General features: G+C 46.9%; 1 long non-coding RNA gene across 1 annotated transcript; it reads right to left on the bottom strand.

The window, feature by feature from the left end:
- Positions 1–6061: 6061 nt before the first annotated feature.
- On the bottom strand, positions 6062–13183 carry LOC125094663 (uncharacterized). Its single transcript, XR_007125645.1, has 3 exons — positions 12694–13183; positions 6748–6872; positions 6062–6457 (listed from the first exon to the last, which is right to left on the bottom strand). It is a non-coding gene; the product is annotated as an uncharacterized LOC125094663 (long non-coding RNA).
- Positions 13184–14937: the final 1754 nt, after the last annotated feature.

Here is a 14937-nt window from a genome sequence, read left to right as displayed (position 1 = left end):
GACTGTGCCTCCCCACCCCATAAGTTGCTCCTCCCTGGGGCCTCTGTGAAAATGGGTCAGCTTTTGTGAGTTCTGGAAAAGCAATCCTCCCCAAGCCCCCCTTACCAGTTTCTAGGAGAATCTGCTCCTTCTTGTTGCAGGATTGGCTCCTTCACACTCACCCTTTTCCTCCCTCTTCCTCACTGCCTGGCCTCTAGCACTTGAGTCTTACTTATCCTTCAAGGCCCTGACAAATCACACCTCCCCGCAAAGCCTTCCTAGATTGCCTAGTAGGAGTTTCTCTCTCCTTGTTGTCCTGTTGCACTTTATTTGATATAATCCTGGGTTAAATCTACTTGCATTATAACTTGCTGTGGTTCTAAGTTTCTTTTATACCCTCGATGTTCAGCCCTTGGAGACCAGGGCTATGTCGGCTCACCCTGTTAGCCTCAGGGCCTGCCATGTTGAAGTTGCTTAATCAATGTTTGCTGAGTTCATTAGAGTAGACGAGTAAAAGCTGCAAGTTGTACTACTGCAGAGAGGAGAGGCAGGGGCTCCCCCATTGAGTCTGCTTGTGCTCGACCAGCCTGGATCTCATAACCCGGCATGATTGCAGGAGGACTTAGGGATGTCTGGCAGGAGCCGTGGTTATATGAGCATCCCCTGGTCAGACCTGCCGGCAGTGAGGAAACACGGAGTCATGACCCTGGGAAGGGTCCTGGCTCAGATGCCTTGGTTGAGTCCTGGCTGCCTCGCCCAGTTTTGAGTCCTGGAATAAGAAACAAGTGTCTGCTCACATTCGGATCCTCCATTTCATCTGTAGAGTGATCAGAGTCATTCCTACCTTTGCAGATAATTGTAGGAAGATAACCATACATGCGCATTGCCTGGTACCTGATTATTGTGCCTTGAGTTCTCCGAGTCACTCATCCATTGATGGAGAATGTGAACAAAGAGAAGACACAGGCTGGAGAGTGGGAATCCAAGCCTATGAATGAAGATGGTTCTTGGGCTATAGCTTAGTGACAAGGTCTAGGTGTGGATACATCTGTAATTCTGTCCTAAAAACTCTGGTACCCACAGAATATCTCTAACAGCTGAGCTTTGACCACATGGGGCCAAAGCTCTGCTTCCAGCCACTCCAAGCAGTTATTGTGAGAATAAACCACCACAGACTGTTGAGACTTTTATGAGATGCAGACAGATCACACAGCCTGGTGCACAGCCCCTAGTAAACAAGCTGTGAATAAGTGTTCCTGTTATTGTGATCTTTCTTTCCCTCTAGACTCTAAGCTCCATGGAGTCAGGAGCTGTGTTTTGTTTCCTACACTATACTCAGATCCTTCACACAGAACCAGATAGATGGGGGCACAAGGGAGCTTAATGAATATTTATTGAAGGTATGAATTAATACCCCTCTGGCATTTTTTAACTCTAAAGCACGGAGGCTGTGATGATCCTTAATGTTTATTTCATTCTATGACCTTCAGTGATTTGCAGTCGGGGACTGGGCGTGGGGAGGGGGTGCGGGGTACAAGTTCAGATCAGGAAGTATTTCAGCTATTGAATCTGTGATTGCATCACTTTGTGAACAAAAACAAATCAACATTTTTTCCTTTCTCAATCTAGTTATTATCTCTGTGCAGTAATTGGGGATTGAGAGAAATTTTGTTTCTTCTTTTTTCATGTTGACCAACAGACTTGTGAACTTGAATGCATGTTAGTAATTAGTATGGATTAATTTGATTTATAAGCTTGGGCACACAACTTTACCCTGGAAATTCCGCAAATTTTCTTAACCACTGCCACAAGTGGCCAGAGAACAATCTGAATCCATGATCACTATGAGTTTCCTCCAGATCAAAGACCCACACTTCTGACCCTGCCCAAACTCTTGGCTTCAGGAGTAGAAAGAAAGAAGGAAGCTACAATTTTTTGTGTGCCACGCTTTGTGTAGGACTTTGCATTTCCCTAACGGTATTTCGTGCTGGCCACCAATAAGTATTTTAGGTCTTCTCCTGGGCACACTTCCCTTCTCCCTTGAAATTAGGTTTTAGCCACATGACTTGCTTTGGACAAAGACATGTGAGCAGAAGAAATGCATGTTCCTCGCAGGATGTAGCGTTAACAGCCAGCATGCCATTTTGCACACTCGATTTCCCCCTGCCATGACAATGTGCCACATGATGAAGTCTCCTTCAGCCTAGGACCCAGAGTGAGGAAGACCTAGAAGAGAGCTCCCACTAATCCCCATGAGTGAGTGGCATTAGCAAGAAGTACATCTTCAAGACACTGAAAGTTGGGAGGTCATTTGTTACTGCAACATAACCTGAACCATCTTGACTGACATGATACATTAGTTCATTTCATCCTCATAAAAAAGATCCATGAGATGGTACTGGGAGATGATTCTTCCTGGATCTCATGCATTTCTACATACATGTCTTCCCAACAAAGCTATGGCTCTCTTTAGTCCAGAATGTCTTCTCAAGAACCCCTGAATAGCAAATGGCCTGGAAAGGTAGAGATATTATCACCCTCCAGAGGAAGGGGCAGGCATACTTACTGCTTATTATAAATTCAGGATCCCTAAACCTGGGATCACTCTCCTAGGACATAGCTCCCCATGTGTGCAGGCATCCATCTGAGCTACCTGCGAGGAGAAGTTATACAAATACAGTGATGTTCATGTTTTGCTGTGTCTTGGGTAATAAAGTCCATGTTGTCTCCCAGCCTTTCTGAAACTATGACAGGCTAACAAGTTAGATGGAAGGAAGGCAAAATTTCAGACTTTATTTTTATATTTTTTAAGATTATTTATTTATTTATTTATTTGACAGAGAGAGAGAGAGAGCGAGCGATCCCAAGTAGGCAGAGAGGCAGGTGGGGGTGGGGGGGGGAGCAGGCTCCCCACTTAGTAGAGAGCTGGATGTGGGGCTTGATCCCAGGACCCTGAGATCATGACCTGAGCTGAAGGCAGAGACTTAACCCACTGAGCCACCTAGGTGTCCCAAAATTTCAGACTTTTCACAGATCTTGTCAGTGGGTATTAGCATCACCACTTTACACATGACAAAACAGAGTCTCAGAATCAGTTACCCAAAGTCATGCTACTAATAATTGGAAAATACCATTTTCCCCACTATTTCCATTTTGCTTGCTATGAAAAAAAAAAAACCCCAAAACTTAAAATACTATTCATTTATTCCTGTATTCCTGAATTCATTCCTTCACGTATTAAATTAATGTCTATTAAATAATTGCTTTACTGTAACATCCAAGTACTATGCTAGGATGCTATTTTTCAGAGTTAAAAATTACCATTGAATTATCCCAAAATACCCAGTTTTGATAACTAAAGGAAGACATTTGAGACTGTCTTAATGTCGGCATACATTATACCCATTTTCAACTGCTTTCTCCTCAGCAAACAGATGACCAGGAGAGTACAATAAACTATCAGATTCCCCATAATTCAATGCCAAGAGCATATTTTGCCATTGATTCAGGGATAGGTCTGGGAGCTCTGGAGATCTCTGGAGGAAACACAGAGTATGTGTAGAGTTAAAGACCTCTGGGGCACCAAGGGCACTCAGACTCAAGCAATGCCCTCGCTCCACCTCCCTGCTCTCTTATAGGTCTGCTGCAACAAGTCAAGGAGGTGCCAGGAGCTCAGCATGACTAGCAGAACCAAGCTTCAGGGAAACACACATATTCCCCAGTACAAAGCCCCAGGCTCTCAGATCCTAGCAAAGTTGAGCCAGAGCCTCACATCCGCCCCACTTCATTCATCCTTTTCTGCTGGGATATCATGGAAGGGACTTGGGCCCATAGATCTGGCTTCAACTCTTAGCTCAAACTCTAACCTACTACGTTAGTGATTTGGGTGCAGGATTTTTTAACCTCTCTGAGCTTCCATTCTCTTGTCAAAGAGCAGGATAATAATACCAAATTTATAAGGTTTTTATGGAAAGTAATGAATGAGCTCCCCTGTGGAAAACACACGTGTCCGACACATAGTAGTCTTTCAATAAACAGCAGCAACTCTAACACCATCATCATTTTGCTTTGACTGAGTAGACAGAACATCCCTTCAAACACAAAGAAAATTAGAAACTAGGTGCAGAGCCACTGGCTGAAAGCCAAAGGGGAAGATAAAGCGCTATAATTGCCTCTCCTGGGAAAAGCAATAAATCCAAGCAGCTGTGTTGCTCCCACTCTGTGGCAGCACGAGAGGGGGGCTGTGTCGGAGAACTTCTGTCTCAGGACCTGAGTGTTCACCACATCCCAGACATTCTGTGGGGTGATGTAAGGGGTACAGAAAGGAGGCGAGCGCTGTTCAGCCTTCCAGGAGTTTACTACCTACAGAGATCGACACAAAGGGAGGATTTGATAATAATAGATCATGAAGGTAGGTCTTCTTTATTATCTACCAAGATTTGAACAAGGGGAAAATTAGAAAATATTGTATTATGGGGGATCTGAGAAAAGGGAAGTGATATGCATAGGTGTTCATGATGGGTGAGCGATCATTCTGGGGATGGGGGTGAAGACACCCTTCGCATACAGGTACTTAGGATGGGCACTGACAGATGAAATTTCAAGAGAGATATGGGAACAAGGGGGGCAATTAAGCAAAAGGAAAATAATGAATCTGACAAAGACTGGTCCTTTCCGGGAACATTGAGTAATGGCTCTTTGGCTGGAAAGTATTATGGGGTAACCAGGAAACAGAGTCTACACAATGGACAGCCTCAAGAGTGCACTTAGTCTGGTCCTCAGTGAAGAGGGCAGCCTCAAAACTATGCCTAAGCAAGACTAATCTGGTGGTTGTGTGTAGGACAGACTGGAGGAGGAAGACTTTGGCATCAGAGGGATCAAGTAGGTATGTAGGCAGCACCCGAAGCATGAAGAATGGGAGCCCTGAACTAGATAGAGAGGGTGAATCCAGGAAAGATGAAGATTCCGGATTCAAGGAAGAGAAGCTTGAGGAGCAGCTTAGCACTGCCGAAGTCATGTGGCAAGCATTCCCTATGCTAGACCCAGAGAGGTATTGGCAAAGCACCCCTATGAGGTGGTCACCACCCGCACACTGTGGAGAGAAGACATGTTCTTGAAAACCACTTAAAGGGACCAGACTGGTCAAGGATATAGAGGGTACCTTTAAGCAGTAACTTTCTAACATTTAAGGAGTATTATCCCCAAGCAATACACTAGCAAAGAGCCTATAGACTCAACTGTTCTGAAAGTTTTAAAGATGAGCATGATGACGGATGCCATTCCTCTTGTCAGAAGACTGAATGAAGTCGGCTGAGCTTGTGAGGTCTGCTCAGGTTTGAGTGAGTCTCCAAACCAGCGAGAGCTGAGGCTTCCCAAGGAGGAGATTCCAAAGGACTCCCGAATCAGGGACATTACCAATGTCCTATGTGAGGCCCAGGAAGAGAAGGAAGAGGACATTACCCTTCAACTGACTGAGGGTGTTAAGTATTCGACTTCCCCTACCACACGAACAGCCCGGTGGCAAATCCTGACATGAGCAGCTTTGGAGAACGAGCTTTACAGAGTAAAGCACGGCTTCTTTCTGCAAAGCAACTCGCAGTTTGAATCAAGATTCTGACATATGTTTATGTTTTGACCCAATAATTTTGCTTCTAGGAATCTATCCTAAGAAAATGATCAAAAGTGCAGGCAAAGATCTATGTGCCAAAATATGTACAAGGGGGAAAAAATGGGGAAAACAAACCGAATTGCAACAATAGGGACATAGTTAAATAAATTATGGTATGTCAATTTATGAAATACTTTGTAGACATTAAAAATCCTGTGTTTGAAGAATAAGAGGAGATGTTCACAAAAGAATGCTAAATGGAGAAAGCAGCCTGCTAAATTATACATACTTCATGATACCACGATGATCCCACAGTGGGAAAGCAGCAAACTGAGGGATGAAAGTGAGGCTTTCCTTCTTCATACTTTTATGAGCCTTCAAATATTTCTCTAAGTGCTTATGAGCAATAATAATAAGTTGCACTTGTTGAAGACTTACTGTGTGCCACATACAGTATTAGAAACTTGGTGCATATATCAACTCACTTTATCCTTATAACAACTCCACAGAATAGGCACAGGTATCAAACCCATACTACAGGTAAAGAAACAGAGTCTTGGAGATGGGTTCTTCACTCAAAGTCATCCAGCTAGAACAGGGTAGAGATGAGACTCGAAGTTTGGCCCCCAGGGTCCCAATCTCCCAAACTTACTACATTAACTGGCCTCCATGATTAGTAAATATATAGGTGTGCATAATGCTCTTAATTCCAAAAATGTCCCTTTTTCCCCTCTACCCTTTACTTTATAAGGAGATATAGGGTGTTTAGTGGAGTGAAGCAGTCCTTCAGCAACTGGACTCTGGTTTTACGCCAAGCCGTTCACTGTTTATGCCAGTGGCCCCAAAACACTGATGCCTGGAACTTCTTTTCTGGGGAAGAAACACGGATTATAAAAGGTCAATGAAAATTACTTTACATTGTTAGCGATTAGCTAATTAAGTAAATTATGTGAAGTATTTAACACTAGAGCTAGTCATTAGAGTTTACAAGTAGATTAAGAACAAACAGGAATGGGTTTTGTATTTGGGAATCAAATGAGATGGGAAAGAGATCCCCTGGGAACCCCAAGTGTGCTCCTTGGCAGAAGCATGACTGCTCACCAGGGCCCTAGGCCCAGCCCCCGTGTCAGCTGTGTGAGGACCTCAGGTGAGTCACTTACCCTCTCTGTGTCTCAGTTTCCTATCTATACGACACAGGAGTCAGTCCAGATGATATATTGGTTCATTTCTTGCTCTGATCCCCACTGCTTCTATGACAAGATTGTCATTGCTTCTATGACAAATTCTATGACAGAGGATAAACCTCTCTCTGAAAAGCCTGGTAAGCTGACTACCAGGCACAGGAATTTTGCAAGACCTTCCTCCTCTTGGAAAGAGGACCCCTTCACTTCTCCACAGCCCGGCAGCCCCCGCTGGGAGCATAAGCCTTCATCCAAGCTTCTTGTGATGAAGCAGTCAAAGTGGGGGGTGAGGCTGGGAGAAAAAGTGGGGATCGGGGAGAATGGAGAACTTTAGGGTGCTGGAAGCATTTCTAGACCGTATTCCCACCCCTGCTTCCTTTCCTGGAACTGCCAAGAGAACTGCATTCCGAGTCCTTTGTTACTGTTGTTGCTTCTTTTTTTCCTTTGAAAGCACTGTCTATGGGAATAAAGGTTCATAATCGCAGGGATCGCTGAGCTAATTTATGAAATGAGAAAAGGAAGTTATTTTCTGTGCACGTAGCATGATATTCCCCCTGACAATGCACCCCTGGGCCGCCAGTGCCTGGCTTGCTTCTTCTCCACACTACTTGGTATTCTGCTCACAGCGCAGAACACAGGAGAGTCAAGGCCAAACCCAGATGACGCACCATAGAAGCAGGCCAAGAGCACGCTGTTTTCTGGGGACTGGATCCCGTTACTCTCTTATTGTTTGGGGACAGCAGGAAAGGGAAAGAGAGCGGGCCCTTGGCGGTGTCTGAGAGACGAACACCCATGCTACATCTCCATAGGACCCACCAGCAGGAACCTCGAAGAAGAAAAACCCATCTCCAAGCTGCGTGGACCCTGGTCAACCAGTAACAACAACTACACCTCTAGCCGGCCAGGGGCCAGGCACTTGCAGGCCCCGTGGAGTATATGCAGTTAGATGAGTTGAGGCAGAGCTAGAAGCTTTCAGGAAGGAATATGAGAACAGACACTGAGAAAATCTCGCCCATGGGCACATACCCTTGCCAGGAGAGAGTACCTTTTCCTCTTCTGCAAGCTTTCCCTGCTCAACTTAAAGGGTCTTAAAACTAGAGCTGAAATGAGGATGAGGAGAAACCGGTGACGACCTTTTCTTGACTGACGCCATGGTTCAGACCTGACGCTAGGGACTGGGAGGTATTGGACCAGCCAGTCCTCCCAGATACCACACTTCATGGTTAAGGAGAGCTAAGGAGACTGAGACTCAGAAAGTTTACGAAACCTGGCCAGGCTAACACAACTAGTAAATCACTGAGCTGGGGGTACCAGAACCCAAACCAGATCTGGTTCCATTGGGCCACACGGTCACCTCCCATCCATATGCTGAGTGCCTACTACACAGTAAACACTGTGGATGGAAGTGTGTGTGTGTGTATGTGTGTGTGAGAGAGAGAGAGAGAGAGACAGACAGACAGACAGACACAAAGAGACAAAGACAGAGAAACAGAGTGTGTGTGTACAAATCTCCAAACACTCTGGGATCTGAACGCAGGTCAGTCCAGCAGAGTGAACCACCCAAACCTCTCCTTGGCCATCTTTCTGATTCCAAGAATCCTCCCTGTAAAGGCAGCCAGGCTGAGTTACCAGCCTTGACTTTCTGGAGCTAGAAGCCTATGTGACTGTGACCTACCCCCGGGTGTCTCACGATCTACGCCTACCCCACAGCCACCTCTTCAGCACGTGATACTGCAATGAGTTCCATTTGGGCCGCTGGGCCAGCAGTAGACCAGCCCACCACAGCAGCTTCACAGAGCTTCTCCCCCGTGGCCTCGGAGCAGCGGTCACTTGGTCACAAGGAATGTCAGAGGCCTGAGGAGGAACCACGGACCCTGTGGGGCACTCTGCTCTGCATTTTTGGGCAGCTCGACTTCTTTCAGGCTTGCCTTGGCTTTCCCCCAATCAGCTCCTGTTTCTGGTTGTCACTAAGTTGCTGTGTAAAAATAGAAGCGATGTGGAGAACAAAGGCAGGGAGGAGTCCGAGCAAAAATTAAATGTCCTTATAACCTGGGGCCCGCGGACAAGCTGCTTGGAGGCCGGCAGGGTATGACGTTCCTCCAGGAAACTCCCAACTATCTCAATGTTAATGCTTTGCTAGAGAGAAAAACCACCTTATCTTGACAGTAGCCAGGCCTCTAAGAGCTGGTGAGTCCTTCAGCATAGGAAAGTCCTTCTGGACACTTCCCTATGTCTTTATGTTCCCCCCAGCTCCAATGTACATAATCAATTGCTCCTCACAACCCTGTGCTTTCGTAAAAAACACTTTTCTGCATCTCAAGAATTCTTGGCCATCAGCTCCGAACCCCAACCTTCAAAGCACATCATAAGCACGTCTCCTTGCTGCTTCGCCCAAAACAAGAAAGACAATTAAGAGATTCAACAAAAGAAAGGAAACACAGGGCATCATCCTGTATGATGTGCCTACAGAGAGGGGGCAAAGGTCGAACCTTCTGAGAGCAGAGGGGGGCCCACTGTGGAGAATCGCACCAGGACAATAAGCGCACGTGGGACCAACCCACACCAAAGCAAGATGTGTGGGTGGAATGAAAGTCTCCACAGTAGGGTCTGGATCATGGCTCCTTCCTGTACAGCCTGGAAAAGCCTATTAGGAGGTGGTGGAGTGACGCTGGTTTTCAAGGGAACTGTCAGAGACATCCCTCTTCTACACTTGGTCCCACCTCAAAGCCTCTAGGAGCAGCTCTCCACCCTTCAACCTTCTCAGGCAAGGTGTTAAAAACAAATCTTTCTGAATAACTTTTCCTGGCCAGAGATATTTGCATTACAACTGGGAACAAATCCCTAAGGTCTGGGAGTGGCTGCTCTCCGTGGCCTGACCTGGGAATCCTACAGAAGACACAGGGGGGGAAGCCGGCTGCCTCCCAGCCAGGGGAGGTCTCTTCAGAAGAAAAATCACCTCCCCTTGCTTCACTTGCCAAAGGGTTTAAAGCAAATAACCTGGCCCTCAGGAATACTGAATCCTGAGGATTAACCGGCTCTAAGGTTCCTCAAGTCGGGGTTAATGGGAGCCAAACGCTGAGAAGGCACGAGCTGTCAGGCTGGCTTCTCGCCCAGGCCCAAGAGGACCAAGGGAAGCAGCACCCCTGAGAAGGTCACCCCTGAGATGCCCCACTCCAGAATCTCCCATCTCCCTGCAAGCGATGGAGACAGCCCTGCAGAGCGCTGCCGCTGGCCGGTGTGCAGCCAAATGAGAGTAGAGAGGCACCAAGAGAGAGCTTCTGGAATCTTAATTGGGTGCGCAGAATCCAGAGTCTACTGACGACCATTTAAATACCAGCGCCATTAGCTGTGTCACTGTGGAACTACCTACCAGATGTGTAACAACCGTGTTTACTGGTCTGTGTGCAGCTGGCTATACCTTCTCTGGGCTTGTGCCCCATTCACCCGAATGGCTGCTTCTGCATCTGCTGTAATGAGAGTGCCTCAGTGTCACCCCAGGACATGGTGTCCCCTGTGCCCCCATAGGACGCTCAGTCCATGATCAGGCAAGAGAGTGGTGTAGAGGTCAAATGACTGCTAGCATCTGATTTTTATTAAAAACAACATTTAAAAACAACAACAACTGTTCTCTTGCCACCAGAGTATTTTATTTTTCTGCTGGGAGAAGAAAAGCCCCGTGAATGTTTTATTCAGCAGGAACTAAAACACTGTTATTATAAAACTTTCTTTTCCAAACTCATTCCCTGAGCTTCTACTGCCAGAATGCCTCCTCTCCAGGGCAGGTCTGCCTTCACTCATTGCCTTCTGAGATCCTTCTAGAAAATCTGCCACCCAGACTCCAGCAAGATGGTCCCCCGCAGATGGTCTCCGTGGGGCTGTGGGACTCATTGTGGGGCAGCCCTACCCAGGATGGCTCTGAGAAAACCCACAAGCTGAGTTCTCGTTGGAAAGGAGCACCACGTTGCTGTCCTTACCAGGATCCTCTTTAGGAGCAGATCAGAGCCTGGTGATGGCCCTCGGGGTGGGGGGAGGGGTGTTCCTAGTTGCACCGTCCCCTCAAGAGTTCTGAGTAAATAATCACCCCCCAAAGTCAGCCTGTTGGCCAGGACCCCCTAAGTTAGTAGAGGGAAATATCAGCCAAGGGGAAAATGAGAGACGAGGCATGTCCCAAATTCGGCAAGTTCCTAGCTGGTTCTACAAATAGAAACAATTCTTGTTCTCATCCTCATAAAGGAATGGAGGAGCCCGAGCCTCCCATAGGACAGTAGCAGATCCCTAAGATGGATTCGCCTTTGATGTTGGTACCCTTCCAACGCCTCTGATGGAGTCTGACAGAGAACTATAAACTTGTGAAAGCCAGCTCGCCTTTGAGAACTCATCCAGACTGACCACTGTGGGAGGAGAAACTCTCCCATGATAGCTGCATCCGGCAGAGCCACCACTGAGAGTGAGGGGGGAAAAAAGACAAAAAAAAAAAAAAAAAAACCCAAACCAAAACTCAGTGATAAGTGACCAGGAGATAAAGGACATGCTAAAAGCAGCAGTCGGCAGAGACAAAAATGGGAATGGCAGCAATGGTGAAAGCAGCAGTCACCCAATGAGTTTGCTGTGCCCGAGAAATGGTATCCATTTCCAACTCCTATCCTCTTCCCTGTGTCCCAGAGAAAGAAGATTGAAACTGCATCTCCCAGCCTCCAGGAGAGCCACATTTCTGGGTGCATTTAGGTCCAGTGAACAAAACCCACTTATGCAAGCTCTGAAAGGTGGAAGACTTGGCAAGTGTGCTAGTGGGCAAGTGGGCACCAGTAGAGGAGAGAGTTGGAGGCAGATGGAGTCCACATTCCAATGGCGGGTAACCAGTTTGGAGGGTTGCAAAGATGACGCCAGTGGTAGTAGCAGATGAAGTTTCTTGATTTCTGGGGTGTTGACAGAGGTATGACCTCCAAGCCAGATGCTAACTGGCAGCCTCTGGTGCCACACCTCCAGGCTCTCCAGGGATTTTTGCAAGCACTCTTTCTCTATATTACACCCTCCTCTTCTTGCAATCCCTAGAGAGGCAAGCAGACTGGCTGGCTGTTCACCAACCCATTTTCTTTTCTCCTGTGTACCCAACCAGACTAGATGTCTCCTAGCCTCCCTTAGTGTTGGGTGTGACCCTAAGTTCATGGATTGTGACCCATCACAGTTGGGCACCACTTTCAGATCTGAGCTCAACAGCCAACACCTCAAAACCTCCATGCTCTTTTCCTTTCTACTTGTCCAACGCAGACAAGCACAATGACCTTGAAGGCTCCATGTGGAGACAGTGGAGCTACAGGATGGAAGAGAATGATCCTGGGTCTCTGCATCACCATTTGGAAGGGAAGCTCTTGGCCGTCACAGTGGCACCAGACAAAACCATCCCCAGTGTGTGAGGGGGAGAGAAAGGTGTTAGAGACGAGGAAGGGGTTACAGACACAGTGACCGAGCACAAGATGGTTGAAAGCAGTGGTCACTGAAGATAGGGAGAAAAAAACACCTGCTGTTGTGCTAAGTCACTGGGGCTTATCTAATAAGGCAGTTAGCAGCCCCCCAGTTAAAAGAAGTTGTTTCTGTTTCTGCACTGAACTGATTGATAACAGTTCCCAAGATAAAAGAATAAATCATTGATAATACATAAACACATTATAGACCACAACCAAAAATAACACGTGAGCTGGCAGAACCTACCCAAAAAGAGAGATTTGGAGTCATTTTAAAGTTCCTGGGTAGAGCTTCAGGAACGAAATTCCTCTGATGTCCTATCAACCCAGGCCCATCATTCCGTCCTTATCCTCCTGCACCTGCCGCACACACTGAGCTCCAGGAAAACCACAGAGAAGCCCCCAAACACACCATAGGTTTTTCTTTCAGAATCCATAGGGGGTGGGGGCCTGGGAAACCAACCTTCCAGGTTCCAAGATGTCCAGAGGCGGCACCCAAGGAGAAGACTCCCCACTGGACAGAGGAAAGGCCATCTTTCTCCACAGTGGACCTTGATTCCGAGAGCCGTTCCCTTTGAATGAGCTCCAGGAGCAGATGCAGATCCCAGAGACAAGTGGGCGCATCCCAAGCTACAGATGTGAGGCCTGGCAACGGAAATGACAACTCAAATAGCATCTCTCATCGATGAGCTGGGCCAGCTGGTCTGTTCCACTGGCTGGGAGTCGTGCCTTAGAAATGGGCCTGCCTTTTTTATTTTCTGATGTGTCACAATTCACCCTTTTGTTGTTTCAGAACATTCTGGAGCAGGGGAGGCTAATCATCCCCCATGGTGTGACATCTGTTTGAGATGACTGGGGACTCAGGCTCAGAACCTCCCTACGTCATCCTGAAGGCAGCTTCATGGTCACCGTTGGTCCATCCCCTGCCATTTCCCTTTCAGTGGTGCTCAAAGTGAGAAGAGAGGGAGAACACATTCTTCAGGCTGGCAATGTAAACAAACCCTGAGAGAAATACACTATACTAAAAGTAGAATACAAAATAAACACCTGTCCCTACTCTGAGAAGATTGATGTTCTTGTTGACTACAGCAAAGTTAGGAGAACCTCTGCACCTATTTTGGTCCCAGCCTTGATGGAAGCCAGTCTTCATTTAGGTCTGCAGTGGCTCAACAGAAAAGGAAAGAAGCCTCAGTCTCTGCTGCTCAGGTCAGTCTGTGTTTTGGTGTCACAACACAATAAACATCGGCTCGGAGGGCCTGTCTTGGAGTTGAGGACAAAGAGAGGGTGCTCCTGCCTTTGGAACTCTTTCATGACAGAAATGGCACCCGCTTAAAGAGTTGCTACTCACAACAAGTCCACATAGAGGAGAAGATGTAAACTCTGACCCAATTAGCTTTGTATCTTGTCAACCCAATGACCACTCTGAACCTAAGACTCAAAATGAGAAACCAGGATAATAGCTCTTTGTTGAGGGCAGAGCATGTGCCAAAAACTGTACTAAACACTTTCTATATTTAATATCATTTAATTCACCCAACAGGACCTGGAGGTCCTGTTGGAGAATGACATTGAGTCTCAGAAAAATTAAGGAAACTGCCCAAAGTCATAGCACTTGTCAGCAGCAGAACCATGAGCCAAATCCTGTTTTGCTTGACCCCTGAATCCTGTGCTCTTACCCCTGTGCATCTTTAATCGGTATCAGGACTCATCTGGGTAGAGATCTTGCAGCTCGGGGATAGAGACTAGAGAACGGACCTTGAATAAGGCTGGGCCAAGGGAAGTTTCAGGTTTGGCCAGCACTGCCAGGTCTGTAGGCTTGACTGACACCCAGAGCTAGGCCCCCGCCACAGCAATTCCAGGTCATGAGAGAATCCTTGCAAGGCAGGAGGTCACCTCCGCTCTCTACACCTCTCCCTCTCCACCTCCCCCAAAATAATAAAAATAGAGGGGACTCTGAGAGGACCCATTAATGCTCAGTTACCCGCTGGGGTAATTTGAGTCCACGAGTTCTCTTTTTCAGGAGGAAACCTGAAGAAGCCAGACTCAAAAGGGCTACCTATCATATGATCCCATGGAGGGAAAAAACAGATCAGTGGTTCGCAGGGGCTGGGAGATGAGGGTAGGAACTGACTACAGAAGGGCACGAGAGAGCTTTGGGGGGATGATGGAAATGTCTTACATCCTAATTGTGGTAGCCTTTATACAACTGTATGTGTCTGCCAAAAGTCATTTAAGCGGACACTTAAAATTGGCAGATTTTACCTCACATAAATCACATCTCAGTAAAGCTGATAAAAATATATACACACAATTCCCCCCACACCAAGGGCACTAGCTACACAACATTTTCATTGTGTAACTGCGTTGCAGTAAACCCCGGAAGCTGAACCCCTCAATTAGTTGTTCGACCTTCCCAGTCAGGAGACATCCCATAGGCAGCCATAGCAGGCTGACAGTGCCGTGTCCAATGGGAAGAAGGTTCTGAAGGGAAATTCCAGGCAAGTGCTTTTGTAGTCACTGGAATGACTCTGATTGTTAGGGTTACCTTGGCTTCCTGCCTTCTTTCCCAGATCTTCAGAGTTCAGACTGTGTATATGTGATAGAAATATTCATCTGGAAAACTGCCCAGAGCCAGATTAATATAACATCCTGTTTTAACTTGGATCTCACATGACATACCCGTCTTTATCTTCGTATCTCGTTGCAT

This window comes from Lutra lutra, chromosome 3 (assembly GCF_902655055.1).
Source record: "Lutra lutra chromosome 3, mLutLut1.2, whole genome shotgun sequence".
In the NCBI taxonomy this organism is placed as follows: Eukaryota; Metazoa; Chordata; class Mammalia; order Carnivora; family Mustelidae; genus Lutra; species Lutra lutra.
This window is presented reverse-complemented; position numbering and strand designations above follow the sequence as displayed.